The 17,404-nt window shown below is 38.6% G+C and overlaps 1 protein-coding gene and 2 pseudogenes across 1 annotated transcript in view; all 3 read right to left on the bottom strand.

The window, feature by feature from the left end:
- Positions 1-17,404, bottom strand: part of LOC128780561 (olfactory receptor 6C3-like) — a 100,755-nt gene that overhangs the window by 64,263 nt on the left and 19,088 nt on the right. The gene's annotated exons all lie outside the window — the stretch shown is intronic.
- The window catches only part of LOC128780560 (olfactory receptor 6C3-like), a 44,851-nt pseudogene that overhangs the window by 8,366 nt on the left and 19,081 nt on the right, over positions 1-17,404 (bottom strand).
- On the bottom strand, positions 5,814-6,868 carry LOC128780562 (olfactory receptor 6C1-like; annotated as a pseudogene).

A 17,404-nucleotide genomic window follows, 5' to 3' on the forward strand; every position in this document is an offset into this window, starting at 1 on the left:
TTTTGCAAATAACCTCTAGAATAGTCACTTAACATATCTATAAATTTTGACTGGTTTCATGGATATGTTAAATGGCTGTGGCTGAGCTTTGAGCCAGGGAGATGGGAGTGACTTCCATCCAGGATGTAACTGGGAGGCAACTCCCCCTGGCTTTTGCACCTGCTTGAGAGCTTGTAGATGGTTGGCTCCATGCCACAGGGCCATGCCTGTCCGGACTTACTATGGCAGCCCAGAAAAGCTGGAAAAAAAATGTGGGAGTGCTGACAGGTGTAGCCGATTGTGGGAAATGGGGATGCAGAGGAAGATTGGTGCCAGAACTTAAACCCAGGTGCAGCAGGCTTGTAGGTTGGAACCAGTAAGCTTTGATGCTCCATTTGCCACGGAGCTTAGGAAGCTGGAAAGCATGATGTAGCAGCGATGACGAACTCTCTGTTAGTAGTTTAGAAGAATGCAGGAGAGACATTGTGGGAGGAAAGAGGTAAAAGGACTCTTGCTGGTGGGCCATGAGAAGCTGCCCCACAGGTTTGGATTAAGAACTGGAGATCTCAGCAACACAGCTGATGGTGCTGGGAACTGCGGGAGGCCTGCTAGCTGAGCAGGGATTACTGCGAAGAACCAGGAGGTAGCTGAGCCACGGACTTCTTTGTTTTCTTGAGATAAGGTACCCCTGACTGGGCAAAGTGTGGGATGGAAGTACTGTGTGTGTTTTGGGGTGTTTTCAGGGACTTTGGGATTTTAACAAAGATATTAAGTCATTACTCTAAGTCTGTATAACTTTTGCATTAATAGTTCCTTTCCTTTCCACCAATCTCTGGCATTGAGAGGTATAATTACCTGGCAGTTGTGAAGGCTAACCTAGTACAGGGGGACTCCAGGAGAAGGGGGATCCATTTGGTAATAGTCTATCATCTCTCCCATGGGTCCGTTCTGTAACATTATCAGAGCTCCTTTGTATGTTACCTTTTGTTTCTCCTTTGGTACTTTGTCTTTAAAACTTGGCATTTTAATTATAGTGTGTCTTGCAGTAGCCCTCTCTGGGTTCATCTTGACTGAGAACCTCTATGCTTCCTGAACTTGTATGTTTTTTCCCCTCTGCAAGATCAGAAAGTTTTCTGTCATTATTTTTTCATACAGGCTCTCTATCCCTTCCTCCCTTTCTTCTCCTTCTAGTATTCCCATGATTCGAGTGTTGTTGCATTTCATGTTGTCTTGAAGTTCCTTTAAGCTATATTCATATTTTTAAAATCTTTTTTCATGCAGTTGCTCTACCTGGGTATTTCTTTCTACCTTGTCTTCCAGCTTACGTATTCAGTCCTCTGCTTCATCCAGCCTGCTTGTAATTCCTTCTAGTGTGTTTTTTATGTCAGAAACTGTGTTCTTCATTTTTTCATGGTTCTTATTTATAGTTTCTATTTCCTTTTTCATAATGCTGTAGTTCTTACTCAGTTTCTTGTAGTTGTCAGTGAGTTCCTTGAGAATCCTTATAACCATTCTTTTGAATTTCATATCTGAGAGTTTACCTGCCTCCATTTTGTTTAGCTCTTTTAGTGGGGAGTCTTCCATTCCTTTCAATTGCAGGTTCTTCCTTTGTCTCCCCATTTTAGATGACTCTTTTTCTTTGTTTCCGTTACTCCTGATCTTGGCTTTGCTTGCTGTCTTTGTAGGGTAACCTTCTATGGTAGGAGTTCTGTGGGACTCAGTGATGTGGTCTCTTTTAACTCCTTACCTGGACTCCCTAGGGTTGCCCTTTCTTCCCTTTGTGCAGGGTCTCTTGTTGTGCAGGAAGGTGAAGTGTGTATACCTACACCTCCATCCTGTCAAGGAGTCCCATGTAGTGATAATTTTTGATATTTTATTGACTACCAGACACTGATTCTACACTTAAATTATCTCATTTTCCCCCAAACAAAAATCCCTTTACGGTATGTATTTTTATTATTCATATAAAGAATTGGACACAGAAAGAAGTTAGTTCTGTACCTTATCTTCACCACATCTGTATTTGTGAGCAATTATGTCTTTATTGATTTCCTTAGATGAAATGGTAGTGAATACCTAGCTCATGAAGGATTGCATTTCATTTGAAACTTCTGTTAGATATGTTTCTTTTCCATTATGTCTTTTCTCAGAAACCTAGGTGCTGACTTCCCTGTCTGTCTTCCTTGATCACTCTTTCAGTCATCTTTCTCCCTTTATTTTTTATTCCTAGTCCCTAATAGCTTTCTATCTTTATCTACGTCTCCTAATAACTTACTTTTACTTTAATTTATTTATACCTCTTACACTTCTATCCACAAGCGAATAGGACTTCTGCATTTAAATATTGTATCTAATCATGTCCAAGGAATTATGGGGTTGAACAGTGACTAGGTTTCAAGGCAAGGAAATACATAGTTCTACTACCAGGTTTTACTCTCTACAGAGAATACAGGAAGAAATTCAGGTACAAGTAATATTTTGCCATAACATGTTCAAAATCCAAAAATAAAATTTATCAAATCAGAGTGGTTAAAGGATCCAGATATTTTTAGACTTCTCTGAAAAATATGCAAACTTGTCACAATATTATTGACTCTATGCCCCTTCACCTTTTCCACTCATCCTCCACCCCTGCCTCTCTCATAAACATCCCCTTTGGTCTCTGTTTCTGTGAATGTGCTTCTATTTTGTTTTGTTTGTTCAGTTGTTTTGTTTTTTAAATTCTACACTTTAGTGAAACCATGCAGTATTTGTCCTTCTGTGACTTATTTCACTTAGCATAATACCCTCTGGTTCCATATCTGTTGTTGCAAATGGCAACATTTCATTTTTTGTGTGGCTCAGTAATATCCCATTACACACACAAACACATGGTCTTTATCCATTCATCTATCAATGGACACCTAGGTTGCTTTTACATATTTATTGGCTATTGTAAATAATGGTGCAATCCACATAGAGGGTGCATATATCTTCTCAAATTAGTGTTTTTGTTTTCTTTGGATAAATACCCAGAACTGAGGTTCCATGGTTACATGGCAGATCTATGTTTAGTTTTTTGAGGAATCTCCATACTGTTTTCCATGGTGGCTGCACCAATTGTCAATCCCACCAACAGTGCACAAGGTTCCCTTTTCTCTACATCCTCACCAACACACTCTTTCTTGACTTTTTGATAATAGCCACTCTGACTATGGGAGGTGGTATCTCATTAGGTTTTCAATTTACATTTCCCTGATGATTAGTTGTGTTCAGCATCTTTTCATAAGTCTATTGGTCATTTTTCTTGTTCTCAGAGTTTATTTTTAGCAAGGAATGTTACCTAGAGCTCAGGATCTGGATGCTTTGTTGGCTCTTCACTATTCTGTTGTCATTCTTTGGAACTTTCATAGGACACAGAAAGGAAATACATTTACAGAAATAATAGCTTCACACTGACATTTCTTATTCCAGTCCATCAGCATAGAATTTTTCTACTGTTCTTATGCCACATTTGTATCTCTTTTCCTCTATGGTGAGAAACCTAGCTCCAACCATCTGCTTCCCAATTACTGCATTCTACAAAACATACATACAACAGTTTCTGAATTGTTATACTTCTATTATTTTATTAAAATTTAAATAAAGTTCAAAAATTTTGCAGTGTCTGTCTACTGATGGCCAGTTGTCAAAATACTATCTTGGAAAATTATTAGTATCAATTCTTTATTCTTCCCATCCCATGGTTGTTTATTTATTTCACAATTATGTTCACTTGTATAGGGTTTCCCCCATGCTTGCTCTTTTAATTTTGTCTTGGGCATATGTGAAACAATAAGAATATTTTAAAAGTTAGAACTATTCAAATAGGTATATTCAAAATGTATCACTTATATTTTTACTACATTAATCATTCTGCCTTCATGACCCAGTGCATGTTTCAATGATAGAAACTTTATATTATACTTAAATATTTCTATGATCAGTCCTCTCATATTGGCTTGTTTCCTAAGATTTCTTAATTACTACTGCATGTGTGATTTTCCAGATAAAGTTTAGGATTGATTTACAGAATTAGTGCTCTTCCACTTGGGTCAAATGATCAAGAAATTCTAATGTTATTCAAAGTGTCAGTGACAAATAGGGATGCTGTATGGCACTTCTGGTTTGCCACAACTGGAGGATTTACAACATAGTGTGTGCTTACGGAGCAATGTATTGCAGATGCACATTTTCCTTTGGAAGATCACTTCCTGGCTTACTAGTGTGACCTGGTAGAGACTATAGGTCAAACCATAGGATGCCATCAGTTGACAATTAGATTTGAGCTTGCTATAATTGGAGTGAGTGCAATTGGACTCTGAGTTATAATGCTGGTCATTCACAGCAACAATCTATCATCAAAGGGAGAGATATACTTAGGAGATCAGAGTTGAGCAGGTTGAGAAGGCACAAGTAAGGCTTATGAACAGATGACTCAGACTCCTTTAAAACAAATTTCTCCTGTATTTACATTCTCTTCCTCTGTCCACATGTATGGCCTTGTTGGGAGTACCTATCGTAGGTAACCAAGAAACAAAATTATGTACTGAGTCACAGATGTTCTGTACAATATGTTAGCCTCCACTCAAAAGCAAATGACTGATAAATAAAATATGTGATGTAAGCAAAATTTTTAAAAAACTGCTGGTGCATAGCTGCATCAACATTAGTCAATGTAGATGTTACTGAAAAAAAGTGTACTGCATTAAAAGAGGAATTCTTGTTTTTCATAATGATAACAAAAGTTATGTTCCAGAGAAGAAATGACAGTTTCAAATTTTGTCTGTATAAAAACACAGTGTTAAGATTAAAAAAAACCCAAACAATTGATATAACTACAAAGAAACCACCCCATATTTGTATAAGGATATTTACATAGCTCAGTAATAACACAAACAGTAAAAGTACAAATTTAAATCATGTGATTAACAAACTTGACCTAGTTAACTTATATAGAACACTGCACTCAACTGTCATTATACATAATTCTCAAATGGTCAAGAAATGATTACAAAAGTGACAACTATATTCTAGGCCATAAGGTGAGATTCAACTAATTTAGAAGGATTTAATGTAAAGAAAGTATGACACTATAACAGGATTTTCTGGATAATTTATGCTTCACCTATTTACAGCACTACATTGAAGCCAATACTGCTCAGCGGCCCCTCCCTCTGGAGGAAAGAAGAGTAGAACATGTGTACAACATTTGGGCTTTCCAGGGGCTGTCCAAGCACTGGTGTCTGCCAGGGTGACCAACCTGCAACCCGTGGTCCACATGCAGTCCATCATGGCTGTGAATGAAGCCCAACAAAAAATCATAAATTTACTTACAACATTGTGAGATCTTTTTGTGACTACATGTTGCAATGTATTTAATGTGTGGCCCAAGACAGATCTTCTCCTTCCAGTGTGGCACAGAGATGCCAAAGGGTGGGACACCCCTGGGTGATCTTGAGCCCTGATGGGAACTAACATACTGTTAATGCCTGAAAGCTGCTGAGGACCAAAGGAGCTGGGTGGGATCCTGGTGTTTACTTTTTTCCTAAATGAAACTCCACATATAAATTCACTTTTAAACATCATTATTGTTTAAGAAGTTGTGTTATAGTATACCTGAAATTAACATTACCAACATAAAATCTATACCAACTATACATAAAAAAAACTTTAAATTAAAAAATTTGACATGTTCAGAAGAATGAGAGTCAGAAAGACAGAAGAAAAGTAACTTAAATTAATTATATAAAAGAAGTATATAAAATATATAAAAACAAACAGAAAAAAAAGACAATAAACCAGAATGACAGGGAGTTTACTGTGATTTGAAGAAGCTACTGAAATTTCATGCTTATATTTTTCCTTTTCCTGCAATGTGTCTCTAATTCATTATGCCACATTATTTAATTTGCTTGTGAGAAAGAGTCTTCCTCACCATGTTCATGAAGGCCTTCTTGACTTGCTCATTCCTTAAGCTGTAAATAAAGGGGTTCAGCATGGGTGCTACTGAGGTGTTCAGCACAGCAACTCCTTTGCTCAAGGACTCCCTATCATTCGCTGAAGGTTTAATATACATAAAAATGCAGCTGCCATAAGAGATGGAGATGACAATCATGTGAGATGAACACGTAGAAAAGGCCTTTGTCCTCTGGCTACTAGAAGGAATTCTTAAAATCGTTCTGATGATATAGAGATAGGACAGAAATATCAACGCCAACGTGAACATCAGAGTAAACACAGCACAGGAGAAACCAAGTGTCTCTAGAAATTTTGTTTCTGAACAAGAAAGTTGCAGCAGGGGGAAATAATCACAGGTAAAATGGTCAATAATATTTGATTTGCAGTAATCGAGGTTCAAGACCAACATGAGTCCAGGGAATACAATTAAGAATGAAACTAGCCAGGAAGAGAAGACAAGGAGTATACAGATTCTTTGATTCATGATGGTCGTGTAATGCAGAGGTTTGCAGATGGCAATATAGCGATCATAGGACATGGCAGCCAGAAGGTAAAATTCAGTGACTCCCAAAAGAATGAAAAAAAAAAACTGAGCAATGCAATCAAAAAGGAAATGGTTTTATCCCCTGAAATAATGGTGCCCAAGAACTTAGGTATACTGACAGTTGTGAATGAAACCTCTAATAAGGAGAAATTTCTGAGGAAGAAATACATAGGGGACTGGAGATGGGGATCCAGCAGGGTAAGGGTTATGATGGTCAGGTTTCCAGTGATGCTGAGCATGTAGGTGAAGAGCAGAAAGACAAAAATCACCACCTGAAGCTTTGGGTCATCTGACAGTCCCAGGAGGATGAATTCTGTTACTTCTGTATGGTTTCTCATTCTTCGGTTGCTTTTTTGTTTTCCTCCTGCCAGATCTATAAGAGAAAATACAAGGAACACATCATGAATTGTGGATGAAGAACTATCCATGTGTGGAATCAGAATTTGGCTGAAATAGTATGTTATTTTACCAGCAGGGGAAATTTAAAGGGAACCTATAACAGCAACGGACCTTTGATTTCTTCTCTTTCATATACAGATATCAGTATGGTGGTAACTAGGGAAGGAAGGGAATTGGAAGGGGTAGTATAGGAGCTTAAATATATGGTGACAGAGGATGGTTTGACTTTGGGTGTTGGACACACAATGCAAGGTACAGATTCATGTATCAGGGGAATGTACACTTGAAACCTATATAATCTTATTACTCAATGTCAGCTCCCTATAAATTTAATTCATAAAAAAGTAACTTTCTTGGCTTGAATGACACAAAGAGTCCTCAGGAAGACCCATCAAGTGTTAGGAAGGATTATTTTAACTGGATGCTGTTTCCGTGTGTCTACAATTCTTTTAGGTGACTACTTTCCTGGTGAAGTCTGCGTAATTTATATTTCATCATTTCAGTAATGTTGGCCAAATTCAATTCCCACAATTCATGCTAGTGTTCATAAAAATAGAGACAAAGTGCATATCATCAATCAAATTTAATAATAATTTTAGAAATAGTAACATATCTGCAGGGGTTTATGATGAATATTAACTAATAACCTCACACTTTTAATTCATTAGCTAGCCATCTACAATTTCAACAAGAAAAAAAGTAAATTAATAAGAAATTATGCAATCAGTGTTATTAGTTTATTATTTATGGCACTCTAAGGTAATTTATTTTATTTTATTTTTTTTTTTATTGTTATGCAATTACAGTTGTATGCCTTTTCTCCCCATCCCTCTACCCCACCCCAGGTGAACCCACCTCCCTCCCCCCTCTCCACCCTCCCCCTTGGTTTTGTCGATGTGTCCTTTATAGTAGTTCCTGTAATACCCTCTTCCCACTATCCCCGCCCCCACCCCCCACCCCCGCCCTGGCTATTGTTAGATTGTTCTTAACTTCAATGTCTCTGGTTATATTTTGTTTGCTTTTTTCTTCTATTGCTTATGTTCCAGTTAAAGGTGAGATCATATGGTACTTGTCCCTCACTTCCTGGCTTATTTCACTTAGCATAATGCTCTCCAGTTTCATCCATGCTGTTGCAAAGGGTATAAGCTCCTTCTTTCTCTCTGCTGCGTAGAATTCCATTGTGTAAATATACCATAGTTTTTGGATCCACTCGTTTGCTGATGGGCACTTCGGTTGCTTCCAGTACTTGGCTATTGTAAATTGTGCTGCTATGAACATTGGGGTGCACAGATTCTTTTGGATTGGTGTTTCAGTGTTCTTAGGATATAATCCCAGCAGCGGAATTACTGGGTCAAAGGGCAGTTCCATTTTTAGTTTTCTGAGGAAATTCCATATTGTTTTCCACAGTGGCCTCACCAGTCTGCATTCCCACCAACAGTGCACAAGGGTTCCCTTTTCTCCGCATCCTCTCCAACATTTGTTTGTGGATTTGTTTATGTTGGCCATTCTGACTGGTGTGAGATGATACCTCATTGTGGTTTTAATTTGCATCTCTCTGATGGCTAGTGATGCTGAGCATCTTTTCATATGTCTCTGGGCCCTCTGTATGTCTTCCTTGGAGAAGTGTCTGTTCAAGTCCTTTGCCCATTTTTTAATTGGGTTGTTTGTCTTCCTGGAGTGGAGTCGAGTGAGTTCTTTATATATTTTGGAGATCAGGCCCTTGTCTGAGGTATCGTTGGCAAATATGTTTTCCCATACTGTTGGTACTCTTTGTAATTTGGTGCTGTTTTTTTTAGCCATGCAGAAGCTTTTTATTTTGATTAGGTCCCATTTGTTTATTCTTTCCTTTATGTCCCTTGCTTTAGGGGATGTGTCTGTGAGGATGTTGCTGCGTGGAATGTCTGAGATTTTCCTGCCAATGTTTTCCTCAAGGACTTTTATGGTGTTACGGCTTATATTTAAGTCTTTTATCCATCTTGAGTTTATTTTCGTGTATGGCGTAAGTTGGTGATCGAGTTTCATTTTTTTGCACGTAGCTGTCCAGATCTCCCAACACCATTTGTTGAAGAGGCTGTTTTTGCTCCATTTTATGCTCCTGCCTCCTTTGTCAAATATTAATTGATCGTATAGACTTGAGTTTATTTCTGGGCTCTCTATTCTGTTCCATTGGTCTATGTGCCTGTTTTTATGCCAGTACCAGGCTGTTTTGATTACAGTGGCCTTGTAATACAGTTTGATATCAGGTATTGTGATCCCTCCTGCTTTGTTTTTCTTTCTCAAAATTGCTGCAGCTATTCGAGGTCGTTTATGGTTCCATATGAATTTCTGCAATGTTTGTTCTATATCTGTGAAATATGTCATGGGTACTCTAATAGGGATTGCATTGAATCTATAAATTGCTTTGGGTAGTATGGCCATTTTGATAATGTTGATTCTTCCAATCCATGAACATGGTACATGCTTCCATTTGTTTGTATCTTCCTTAATTTCTTTCTTCAGTGTTGTGTAGTTTTCTGAGTACAGGTCTTTTACCTCCTTGGTTAGGTTTATTCCTAGGTACTTTATTTTTCTTGTTGCTATATCGAATGGGATTTTTTTCCTGATTTCTGTTTCTGCAGTTTCGTTGCTGGTGTACAGGAATGCCTTTGATTTCTGGGTATTGACTCTGTATCCCGCTGTTTTGCCAAATTCATTTATTAGGTCGAGTAGTTTTTTGGTGGAGTCTATAGGGTTTTCCATGTACACTATCATGTCGTCTGCAAACAGTGACAGTTTCATTTCCTCCTTTCCAATTTGGATGCCTTTTATTGCTTTTTCTTGTCTGATTGCTGAGGCTAGGACTTCCAATACTATGTTGAATAGGAGTGGTGAGAGAGGGCATCCTTGTCTAGTTCCTGATCTTAGTGGGAAAGCTCTAAGTTTTTGTCCATTGAGTGTGATGTTGGCTGTAGGTCTCTCATATATGGCCTTAATTATGTTGAGGACTGCTCCCTTTATTCCCACTTTGCTGAGTGTTTTTATCAGAAATGGGTGCTGTATCTTATCAAATGCTTTTTCCGCATCTATTGATATGATCATGTGATTTTTGTCTTTGCTGTTGTTGATGTGATGTATTATGTTTATTGATTTGCGAATATTGTACCATCCTTGCATCCCTGGGATGAATCCCACTTGGTCATGGTGGATGATCTTTTTAATATATTGCTGGATGCGGTTTGCTAATATTTTGTTGAGAATTTTAGCGTCTATGTTCATCAGCGATATTGGCCTGAAGTTTTCTTTCTTCGTTGTGTCTTTATCTGGTTTTGGGATTAGGATGATGTTGGCTTCATAAAAAGAGTTTGGGAGTCTTCCATCAGTTTGGATTTTTTCGAATAGTCTGTGAAGGATAGGGGTTAGTTCTTCCTTAAATGCTTTGTAGAAATCTCCTGTGAAACCATCTGGTCCAGGGCTTTTGTGTGATGGGAGTTTCTTGATGACTGCTTCAATTTCCTTTGCTGATATTGGTCTGTTCAGGTTTTCTGCTTCTTCTTCATTCAGTTTTGGAAGATTATATTTTTCTAGAAATGTGTCCATTTCATCTAGGTTTTCAAATTTCTTAGCATACAGGTCTTCATAGTAATTTCTTATGATCCTTTGTATTTCTGTGGTATCAGTTGTAATCTCTCCACTTTCATTTCTAATTCTGTTTATTTGGATCCTCTCTCTTTTTTTCTTGATGAGCCTACTTAAAGGCTTGTCGATTTTGTTTATCTTTTCAAAGAACCAGCTCCTGGATTCATTGATCCTTACAATTGTGCTTTTAGTCTCTATGTCATTTAGTGCTGCTCTGATCTTGGTTATTTCCTTCCTTCTGCTTGCTCTGGGCTGTCTTTGTTGTTGTTCCTCCAGTTCTTGTAGGCGTAGGGTTAGGTTGTTTGTTTGAACTGTTTCTAACTTCTTAAGGTAGGCCTGTATTGCTATGAACTTCCCTCTCAGGACTGCCTTTGCTGTGTCCCATAGGTTTTGGGTTGTTGTGAGTTCGTTTTCATTTGTTTCCAGGAAGTTTTTGATTTCTTCCCTAATCTCATTCTTGACCCATTCATTGTTTAATAGCATGCTATTCAGTCTCCATGTTTTTGAGTGTTTTGGGTTTTTACCCTTGGCGTTGGTTTCTAGTTTCAGACCCTTGTGGTCAGAGAAGATGCTTGATATGATTTCAATTTTCTTGAATTTGTTGAGGCTTGCTTTGTGTCCTATCATGTGGTCTATCTTTGAAAAAGTTCCATGGACACTTGAAAAGAACGTGTATTTTGCTTCTTTGGGATGAAAAGCTCTGTATATATCAGTTAAGTCCATTTCCTCTAAGGTATTGTTAAGTGACACAATATCTTTGTTGATCTTTTGTTTGGAAGACCTGTCCATTTTTGATAGTGGGGTGTTAAAATCCCCTACTATAATTGTGTTGCTGTCAATATCTTTCTTGAAATCCTCCAATATTTTCTTTATGTATTTGGGTGCTCCTATGTTGGGTGCATATATATTTAAAATGTTTATGTCTTCTTGGTGGATTCTTCCTTTGAGTATTATGAAGTGACCTTCTGGGTCTCTCTTTATGGCCCTTCTTTGGAAGTCTATTTTGTCAGATATGAGTATTGCTACCCCTGCTTTTTTTTCCTGTCCATTTGCTTGGAAGATTTGTTTCCAGCCCTTCACTTTCAGTCTGTGTAAGTCTTTTGTCCTGAGATGGGTTTCTTGTAGGCAGCATATGTGTGGGTCATGTTTTCTTATCCATTCAGCTGTTCTATGTCTTTTGATTGGAGCATTTAATCCATTTACGTTTAAGGTTATTATCGATAGGTAGTTATTCATTGCCATTATTTCCTACCTGTGTTCCTCTGTCTTTCTCTTTTCCTTCCTTTCCTTAAAGCAGTCCCTTTAGCATCTCTTGCAGAGCTGGTTTGGTGGAGCTGTATTCTTTTAGACTTCTTTTGTCTGGGAAACTCTTTATTTGGTCTTCTATCTTGATTGAGAGCCTTGCTGGGTAAAGTAGTCTTGGTTGCAGGCCTCTGGTTCTCAGTACTTGGAATATTTTTTGCCATACTCTTCTGGCTTGGAGCGTTTCCATTGAGAAGTCAGTTGCTAACCTTATTGGGGCTCCCTTGTATGTTACTTCCTTTTTCTCCCTTGCTACCTTTAAGATCCTCTCTTTGTCTTGGAAATTTGCCATTTTAATTATGATGTGTCTTGCAGTGGGTCTCTTTGGGTTCCTCTTGTTTGGGACTCTCTGTGATTCCTGGATTTGGGTGACTTTTTCTCTTCTCAGATTAGGGAAATTTTCCATCATTACTTTTTCAAACAGGTTTTCTATCCCTTGCTCTTCTTCTTCTCCTTCTGGTATTCCTATTATACGGATATTGTTACGTTTCATGTTGTCCTGCATTTCCCTTATTGCCTCTTCATTCTTTCTGAGCCTCTTTTCCTTTTCTTGCTCCTTCTGGGTGTTTTTTTCTACTTTGTCCTCCAGCTCGCTGATCCGATCCTCTGCTTCATCAAGTCTGCTTTTAATTCCTTCTACTGTGTTTTTCAATTCAGAAATTGTATTCTTCATTTCCTCTTGGCTCTTGTTGATATTTTCTATTTCCTTTTTCATGTTGATATAGTTTGCAGTGAGTTCATTGTAGTTTCCTTGTAGTTTCTGGTAGTTCTCTTTGAGCTCAGAGAGCTCAGTGAGTTTCCTGATGACCATTGCTTTGAACTCAGTATCTGATAGTTGACTTGCCTCTTTTTCGGTTAGTATTCTTTCTGAGACTTCCTCCTTTCCTTTCATTTGGGAATTGTTTCTTTGTCTTCCCATTGTTTGTGAGGCTCTTCTTGTTGGCCTCTGCATCTTAAATTGCTTTGTTCTGACTCCCTGGATTTATGATATGAACTTCTATGGTAGAATGCCAATGGGATTCGGTGGTGCTGTCTCCTTACTCTCCTGTGCTCACTGGTCTTGAGCTGACGTTTATGTGTTTAACACGGTCTAACTCTAGTCTTTTCAGCACTCCAGGTTTTGTTGTCTCACCTGTGGGAAAAAGAGAAAGGGGGGGCAAAAGAAAAGAAAAAAAAAAAAACACACACACACACACAAAACAAACCAAAACAAAGATGGGAAGGAGGGAAAAAGGAAATAGGAAAGGAGGAAAGGAAGGAAGGAGGGAAGAAGGAATAAAGAAAGATCGGAGGCAAGATAAGAAGGAATTTTAGCAAAAATTAAAACATAGAAATAGATAAAAGAAGGCAGGAAGAAGACATAAAAATGGTAAAGGATGGGAGGAAGAAGGAATGAAAAAAAAGAAAAAAAGAGAGAGGAAGAAGGAATTCAGGGGGAAAGGAAAAAAAAGAAAAAGGATAAAAAAAAAAAAATCTTCTGTTGGCTTTAAACCGGTCAGGTTATTTCTGCTGGTGTCCTGTCTGTGAAACGGGAGGGGGTGGTTGGAAGGATTGGTTTCACTTTTCTCTCTTCCTGGGTCACACTCTTCGCTGTTTTGTAGGTGTGGTCCCTGGCAGTCAATCAGTCCGTTGATCAGCCAATCCAGCGGCTTTGGCTTGTGACGCGTGCGTGCGCAGCAGGGGAATCCAGCCGCTTTTGGTCTGTGACGTTATTTTGTGCCCTGAGCGCCCAGCCGGCGGACCAATCGAGCCGCCAGGGCTTGGAACGCTGGCGCGCAGGTGGCGGATTCAGCCGCCTTGGGGTTAGGACACTCGCCAGCAGCTTTGTATTTGGAAAACGGGCACCCAGCCGGCCCTGTGCTTGGTGAGCGCGCGCAGCCCGCTGAGCCACAGGCTCTGTGCTTGGGGGCCCGATCCAGCCGCCCTGGGCTTGAGTCTCTCGGGCGGTCGGGGCCGCCCTGGGACTGAATCACGCGGCACTCGGTTCCGAGGTTTTGGGCCTGTGGGTGGAGCAGCTAGTCTCTGCTCCAAATTATCTCAGAGGTTTCAGGTGTGGGCGCCCCTCCGGGGTTTCAAGTGTGGGTCCTGTTCGCTAATCTGCTCGCGCGCGCGACCGGACCTCAGGTGAGCGTAGCAGTCCAGGGGTGGAGGGGGAGGGGCACCAGGGGCCTCGGCTACTACCGAGAGTTCTCTAATTAGCCCCTGAGTGTCTCTATTTTCTTTTTCTTTTTGAGAAATTCCTCCTTTTCAAGCCCCCCTGGTCTAATCAAGCACCTGGCTGCTCACAGCGCAGCCTGGCCCTCTCCCAAGACTCCTGCCGCAGCCCCTGCGCCAGGGCTGGCGCTTCTGCAGCCCTTGTACCGTGCGGTCCTGGGTCCCGTGGACCTTATTGTCCTTGAGCACTCTTCTTACCGTCAGATCTTTCAGTGTCCTCTATCTTTGGTCTCTGATCTTTGTATATGCTGGAATACTGTTGGCTGTTCGCTCTGCTCCTCAGATCAGCTAGGTATTTCCCTGGCGTTGAGGGGAAGTGGACTCCGCTCCCACCTATGTTGCCGCCATCTTGGGGCTCCGGTAATTTATTATTATAGAAAGTATATGGATTAGGCAGTTAGAGAAATCTGGATTAAAATACAAATGGGCTGCTCAATGGATTTGTGACTTTAGATGAATTAATTTCTTGACGGTTTGTTTTCCCTGTTCAAAATGAAGTGATTATAATGAATAACCCTGTAATAACCTTAGGAGTGCATATATCTTTATGAGTACATAGTTTCAAATTTTCTGGGTAGATATTAAGAAGAGGGATTGTTGGGCCATATGACAGTTCTATTTGTAATGCTTTGAGAAACTTCCATACTGTTTTCTATAGTGGCTGCACCAATTTACATCCCTACCAGCAACTGAAATTTATATAATTTTATCAACCAACGTTACACCATGTTTAATTTTTATAAAAAATGATGTTAAAATTTCAAGGGTGTTTTTCTTAATTATATTTTTTCCACTACTGTTTAAGCCCCTTACTTCCTCCTTCACCTCCAACCAGCCTCCGTCCTCCCCACAATCACCACATTGCTGTCCGTGTCCATAAGCTATTTCTCTTTTTTCTTTTTTGCTCAATAATTTAAACAATATTAAACAATACAAATCAGGTGGCACTTAGTATGCTTTGTATAGAGTTTTTTTTTATTACTTTAGTTTTCTTTTAGTTGGAGTTAATTCCCAACTTTGGGAAAGATATTTATAGTAATTGTGATTTAGCAAAAGCACTTTTTATCTTAGTGAAATGCTAAGGACTTTTATATATTCTCTCAGTTAGCCCTTACAACACACCCATGAAACTATTTTTATTCCCAGATAAAGAATTGAGACTCAGAGAGGTATGTACCTTTGATATATTCATATAACTGGTAAAAGTCAAATATAATCATAGACTACCTGAAATTAAAATCTGTTCTCTTACATAAAGTACTTCATAGTCTATATTCAATTAGAAACACTTAGACACAGAGATCATAATTTCCTGCCTTTATTTAATAGAGAATGACTAAATTGATATAATAAAACAAAATATGCTTAGCTCTTTTTACACTTTCTAATATATACAGCTAAAAATTTAACTTCAAATATATCTTATTTAACTTAAAGTTGTCTAATCAACAAAACAAGCAAGCAAGCAAAATATAACCAGAGACATTGAAATAAAGAACAAACTGTCAGTAACCAGAGGGGAGGGGGAGGGTGATAACAGGGGAAAGAGGGGGAAGGGTCATCAAGGAACTTGTATAAAGGACACATGGAGGGTGGGAAGTGGGGGTGGGTTGGGCAAGGGAGAGTGATGGAGGAAAATGGAAACAACTGTACTTGAACAACAATAGAAAAAAGTTGAGCTAGTAAGTGATGAATCAATGGTAACATTTGGGAGACTTTCATTGTCTCCTTCTTTAGAAAACATTTAGTTATTGATATGAGAGAGAGAGACAGAGAGAGAGAGACATTGATTTGTTATTCTACTTATTTATGCATTCATTGGTTGCTTGATGAATGTGCCTGGACCAGAGATTGAACCTGTAACCCTGGTGTATGAGAATGACACTCTAACCAACTGAGCTACCTGGCCAGGGCTTCTCACTTATGTGTTGAAAGCCACAGATATACACATGCATATATATAGAAGTAGCTATAATATCCTTATGACTGACATTTTTCTCAAAATTATTTCATTATACTTTTATTACCCTTATTTATTTCCCTTACTCTCCTTTCCCCCACAATCACCATACTGTTGACAAGTTATACTTTAATAATCATATTTTGGTTTTGGTCTATTGACCTTAATCTTTAAATCACATACTCTAGTTTCTTAGCAGATAGAAATTATTTTCTTTGAATTATTTATAAATCAAAGAAAATGGAATATTGATTTTTGCATAGGAAATATTTAGGATACTTGTGGAGGAATCTGGTTATTTTTTAGCCAAGAGCAGTGAGGAGGGCATTGTCACCATCACTTACGTGGAAGCAGAAAGGGCTGTGCAGGCCAGCTCCAGAGACATTCCCAGATTCATGATCTCAGGTCACAGCCATTCTTAGGAGAATGGGAAAATTCCACTGTGTGTTTCAAACCACTTACAAAAGTAACATTGTTTCTTTTTATTTTTTTAACCTATACAGGTTCTTCAACCAAAAATGAGGGTCCTTTGTTTTCATTTTGTTTTTGTAAGTAGCTATAATACTGGGCAATTTTTGGTTCTGGTTGAACTGAGACGGTAAAAAAGACATGTAGTTATAAGATTTCCATTAAAAGATGGTTAATTTTTAATAATGGATCATTAGGTACACAACTGACTATATAACTTGTGTATATGATGGTTGTAGCCTGGATATGACAACTCAGGATTTTAAGCTGTCTCCATAATCAAGGGATTTGCTTTTAGTTAACTTGTAATAAATGTAATAGCTCACATTAATGTATGCTTATATTTCCTTCTAAGAGTTCAAAGGAATTTTTTGGTGAGTAAAATACTGTTATTAATTTATTTATTTTAATTAAAAATGTATATTTTACTGTTTATGCTTTTACAGTTGTCTGAATTTGCCCTAGTGTCTTCCTTATGCCCAACTTACCTCTGATTTTCAGAAAGGCTCACGAACAGTCAGAATATCTGGAATATGAAAAACAGTAGCAGCTACCATTGTATTCCAGGGAGCCCGACATTCCTGAAAATATTTCCTCTCATTTGACAAATTTGCTTTCCATTTCCAGTGTTTTTGTATTAAATTTCCCATTTTATCCTGAGGGAATATATTTCTTTGACATAGAGAGTGAGAAAGGAACAAATACATAAAAGAGAAAAAATATCAAGTGTTTCAAAACTCTCTGGTGTGTTTTCTATATAGACTTCACTCGCATAAGCTACTTCCTGTTTTATCTAGTCTCTCTGACCCTGGCTCAAGGGGACTAATTCAGTCAGAACAGGAATACACACAATACACTAAGGAATATAAAGGATAATACACACTAGTATTGAAATTTGAAAAGGAATCTTGGGGGTCAGTGTCCAGGGAAACAGAAAAACTTGC

Source organism: Desmodus rotundus, chromosome 3, assembly GCF_022682495.2.
Source record: "Desmodus rotundus isolate HL8 chromosome 3, HLdesRot8A.1, whole genome shotgun sequence".
Taxonomy (NCBI): domain Eukaryota; kingdom Metazoa; phylum Chordata; class Mammalia; order Chiroptera; family Phyllostomidae; genus Desmodus; species Desmodus rotundus.